The sequence below is a fragment of the Branchiostoma belcheri genome, unplaced genomic scaffold (genome assembly GCF_001625305.1).
Source record: "Branchiostoma belcheri isolate BF01 breed outbred unplaced genomic scaffold, Haploidv18h27 scaffold22, whole genome shotgun sequence".
In the NCBI taxonomy this organism is placed as follows: domain Eukaryota; kingdom Metazoa; phylum Chordata; class Leptocardii; order Amphioxiformes; family Branchiostomatidae; genus Branchiostoma; species Branchiostoma belcheri.
In genome coordinates, this window is record NW_017803713.1 from 3,061,564 (window position 1) to 3,066,840 (window position 5,277).

Genomic DNA, 5,277 nt, shown 5'->3' on the forward strand with positions numbered 1-5,277 from the left:
ACTTCCCACACTTGTAGGGTTTCTCACCCGTGTGTTTTGTGAGATGATTGTCCAAGGTGGATTTCTGTGCAGCAGAATATTCACACTGGTCACACTTGTAGGGTTTTTCACCTGTATGGGTTCTAGTATGTATGGATAACAGATACTTGTAAGCCGCCCTGTACCCACACTCCCAACACATATAGGGTTTCTCACCGGCATTATTCAAGTTGACTTTTCGTGCTGCCACCTGGTCTTCATCATTGACTGTTTTGCTGTCACAGTCGACCTGGGAAACCCCGGTGGGAGACTTATCACAGCAGTTTTGACCAACTCCGTTGGGAGACCCGTGTCCTGTGGTTTCCATGTTCAGTCTGATGAAAAAAAAAAAGAAAATTAAGAAGTTTTAAATATTAAGCATTAAAAGCTGTCAATGATGAAATTGGGTTTATTGAAAACAAGGTTTAAAGAGTTATAACTTCAACTTGAGGTTCCGGGTCGGAGTTTAAATCTGACCAGAGTCTAAGTAAGTGCGCAGCAAATCGCCGGAAACATGACTTTGTATGGAATGTTTTAGCCGCGATATCCCTGAAATCGTAATATCTGTGTACATATCTTTGTATTTTCTGAAAAGCCTGTTAGTTGTAGCTTTTATAGGTGGCGTAATGTTGGTGGTCCAGCGAAGACTTCCTGATATTAATCCGCGCGGATGGTTATGTGGCCTTTTCGCCTGACCGCCGGGATGGTACGTTATATATGCGTATTGGGTGTGTTCGGGCCATCGAAGATAGCGATAAACTTATCGCATCGATTTTAATTAAATTCAAATTTTGGAAAAATTAGGTTCTGAGCTTCTTCGAGTACTAAGCCGTTACCCTGGGAAAATTCGTTTTTTTCCATGCAGCCATGGTTAAAAATTAGGAAAAAAATTACCCCTTATTTAAAAATGTACTTTGATGTGCCTTATTTACCCCTAAATAAATTGGGCGCAGAAAATATCAATTAAGTGTATTAATAAGCGGCACGACACCACTTTCCACCAAAAGAGTGAAAAATTCCGACCCGCGTTTAGTACAGAAAAGACAGCCCGTCGGGCTGAGGGTGTCAAATTGCTCGAAATACGGAAGGAAACTTCGGTCCGAGACCTTGAGCTTTACAACTATTTCAATTTTTTGCATAACAATGCAGCCCACCATACATAGTAATTCTATGGTGTTGTATTTCTCGCAATTGAATAAATTTGTTCTATAATGTTGAAAATCATAATTTCTGACATCTTACAATCACTCGTTCACATCACTGAGCGTATTTAAAACATTTTATATTATTTATTACTTCTACGACTACAAACAATGGGTAAATTGACTCCATTCGCTTTGTTTGAAAGAGACTTTGCCGTATAGGTTTGGTCACCATTCTATAGTCTTATAGTTGTATTTGTTGTTGAATTCCTAGTTTAACGTCTATTTCTGTCGCTTGACATAGTCTCTAGGTGCTTAATACACTGTTGACAGTTCTACGCTTTTCTAGATTTTGTAATGTACGCCTTATGTGATTCTTTACAATCCAGTTAACATTTTTATATTGTTCCCAAAAAAGCCCCCAAAAAGCCACTTTGCCTGATACAAAATTGACATACAAACTGGCAAGGGTCGAACATATGTTAGGTTTCGCCCCCCTCCCCCTTTACTGCCAACATATAAATCATATAACATTGCGAAAATGTCTACAATTTATGGTCCTATTGCGTTTCCTATGCGTTTCTTCAAAACCTAGCCAACAATCCAATCCTATACTTCTATATTATTCAACGCCCTCCAAATAGACCATTTTGTCTTATGCAAGTTGACGTACATTAGAGATGGCAAGGGTCGAACATATGTTAGGTTTCGCGAAATCCCCCCCCCCTTTATTTCCAATATATAACATAGCAAAAATGTATACAAATAATAGTCTTAAAGAGTTCTTTATTCCACACAAATGGTCGTAAACTATTTCTCTCGTCATAAGAATACTTTGCTCCCGTTTCGAAGTCTTACCTGCTTCTTATGATGGTTTTTCTCTGAACGTAACCGAAACTCGGGCAGCTTTGTCCTCCGTCGTCTCGTAAGATCAGAGAGGTGACCATGATATGGGTCAAAGGTGGAGTTCTGTGCCTGATTACCCATGCAGTAACGTTACATTTGACGTCAGGTAGCACGTTGCGCTTTCATCATAATATCAACGATCTCCGTTTAAAACCGACTACCTTAACAACGTAACAAACGTCCGACTTTTATGATCTTATAGATCTGATATGAACAAGAGATTTTAGTGAATGAATGTCAATCCAAACTGTTCGGTGTGAATCTTGATTTCTGTGTTGCATGATCAACTCACCACCTCGGACAACATTCCATCCAAGGAAAAAAGGCAAAGGAAATATTATGTTCAAGGTACATAACGATTGTGTTAGCGGAAAATATCTGTGTAGGTACATCTTCGAAAAAAACACCTACAAAACAAACGGGCACTTTTACTCGTATACAACATAACATCTACGTTTTACAACAGTAAAATTACTTCCTGCTGTTCGAAACTGAAGCACGTCAGGTATTTTACACTGATACAAATCAATGTTAAGATTTTACTACAAGCCAAACGCTAGTTTACTGAGCTAAATTAGTCAAAGGATATTACTGTGTCTGTAAGGCATACAGGGGCACACTTAGACAATGTGAACTATTAACAGGAAATCGAAGCTCCTTCAATGGCTTCATTTGTACAAACTGGACCCAAATGAAACGAAGACAAAAATGAAAAGTTCACACCTATACGTTTCAACTACTATACTTTGTACAATCACTTACCAATGATATTTACTGTGTATGTTCATTATCCCATCAATACCATCAAGGTTACTGCTCTAAAACTACAATTCTAGATATGTAAAGAAAGATGACGGTGTAATGTTCAAACTAATTGACATTTAAAGGTTGACTAAGAATAATTCCATAGTTATACAGTGATTACAGTAGACAATAGTCTACTATAGACTGAACTGCCAAAGGGAAGAGAAGATACAGTGATTAGAGATGTTGTCGATAAAATACAGTATACGTCTATGGTATACCTTTTGACCATTACGGTTATATATACTTGGCATCCAGATAGTAAAACTATAGTGAGGGGAGCGTCACAGCCATGGTCACAGTTGCAGAGTTGGTGCGTCCGTGTGAATTTTCATATGTCGATTTAGGGCAGACTTCGAGACTACAGAATAGCTACACAGAATAGCCACCACACATGTAGGGATTATCACCAGTATGGTTTACTAGATGAAGGTACAAGTGGGATTTCTTTGCTGCAGTAGAGTTACACTGGTCACATTTGTATGGTTTTTCTCCTGTATGGGTTCCCATATGATATGCTAAGGAAGACTTGAGTTGCCCTGTACTCACACTCCCCACACATGAAAGGTTTCTTACCGGAGTGTATTGCTTGATGTCTGCCCAAATCAGATAAATCCTGAAAAATCTCGCGGGATATCCCGATGAATCCCATCTGATGCTTATCCCATGAACTTTTCTGTATTATCCCAAAAAAGATAGAAATTGTCTGACAAAACGAAAAAATGTAATGTTATATCAATGTTATATCATGAGTCATAAACGTAAACAAACGCCTCCCGGGGCCCCGCACCTACATTACAAAGTCGACAATAGTTACGGATGAACAAAAATAGTGACCGTCAAAATTCTGTTTACTTTATTTTCCGACGGCAACAAGCCTAAATCATTATACGTACGAGATTCTATCAAGTCAGGAGCTAGTATATTTTGAGTTTTTTTTTTTTTAATTTGAGCAAGGACGTTCAATCAATATAGAACGTCCTTGATTTGAGCCGGCGGTGACATGCAAAAAGTTAACGTTACATAAACAAAGTCGCCGGCGTTCTGGAAATCTGCAGTCCTACTTGTGGATATTGACCTCAAAACCCCAATGCATTATTCTCTACTCGAGTCTGGTATTCCTATGGCCGTATTTTACAAAAGAAACGGAAAACTTACCACTGACATTGGTCCATCGATCACTTTTCGCGTCATACGAGGGCGGATGCCCATATTTGGGGGCGGATGCCCATATTTGGAAATCTCGGGTGTTCCGTAGCGCTGGGGTCATTGACCGGCGGTTGTGGAAACACGGCATTCGAATGTTCTAATGTTCCAAACGCGTTCTTTTTGTTCAATTTTTGGCTTAAAATGCAACTTTTTTAACCTATTTTTTTGCAAATAAATCATTTTTGGACATCTATGTTGGCCAAAATGACCGCGGTTCAATGTCTAACGTACCAACCTACCAGCATGCTGAATGTCATTTTCCTCCAGACTCTAATTACGAAAATATCGACGTTTTTTTAGGTGTTTGGAACGAAAGAAGAACCTTTTCTTCGGTAAACATAACTATTTGATATCGATCTGAATCTTGACTTTTGTGTTTTATGATCAGCTCACCACCTCTGACAATATTCCATCTAAGAAAAAAGACAACACAGAAGGAAACATTATGTTCAAGGTACATACCGATTTAATAGTGTTAGCAGAAAATATATGTACGTAGATAAATCTTCAAAAAGAAATGCAAAACAAGACGGACATTTTCTACTATTAGAAACTAAAGCATGACTGTCATTTTAAACAGATGCAAATCAATAGTATAGGTTTTGGGTTTTATTATAACAATTATCCTAGTAGTTTAAAGAGTTGATATCAGTCACAATATATAATTGTGTTTTCAGGAAATATAGGCAAACACTTCGTGACAGGAACTACTAGTAAAAACACAGGAAATCTAAACCCGTACACACTCAACACTAACGTATACATTCTAACTTTTGTGTGCAAACACAGCACTAATATCTACCTTTCAGCTACAACTACTGTGTACAATCACTTACTGATCTTAATTACTGATTATGTAAAAGTATATTATTCAGTCAACACTACAACGTTTATTATTATGACATTTCAATTCTAGTTAGCTTAAAAAGATTTTTTTTTTGGGGGGGGTCAAAATAATTGATACTAGAACAAAGTATATGTGCTACTAATCTAATCATATAATAGGGCAAACTTCGAGGCTGGAATAGCTACACTGGTCAAACTTGTAGGGTTTTTCTTTTATATGGTTTCTCATATGTGAGACGTGTGAGCTGTTCTGTACCCACACTCCCCACATATGTAGGGTTTCTCAGCTGTGTGCTTAGTTAATGGCCCAAATCAGATTTCCGTGCTGCATAATACTAGTAGTCGCACTGGT

General features: G+C 38.1%; 1 protein-coding gene across 1 annotated transcript in view; it reads right to left on the bottom strand.

The window, feature by feature from the left end:
• LOC109470146 (zinc finger protein 525-like) overlaps positions 1-323 on the bottom strand; it is an 11,478-nt gene extending 11,155 nt beyond the window's left edge. Inside the window, exon 1 of the mRNA XM_019768929.1 lies at positions 196-323. The gene's annotated coding sequence lies outside the window, so the exon portion shown is untranslated. The remainder of the gene's footprint in view (positions 1-195) is intronic.
• Positions 324-5,277: the final 4,954 nt, after the last annotated feature.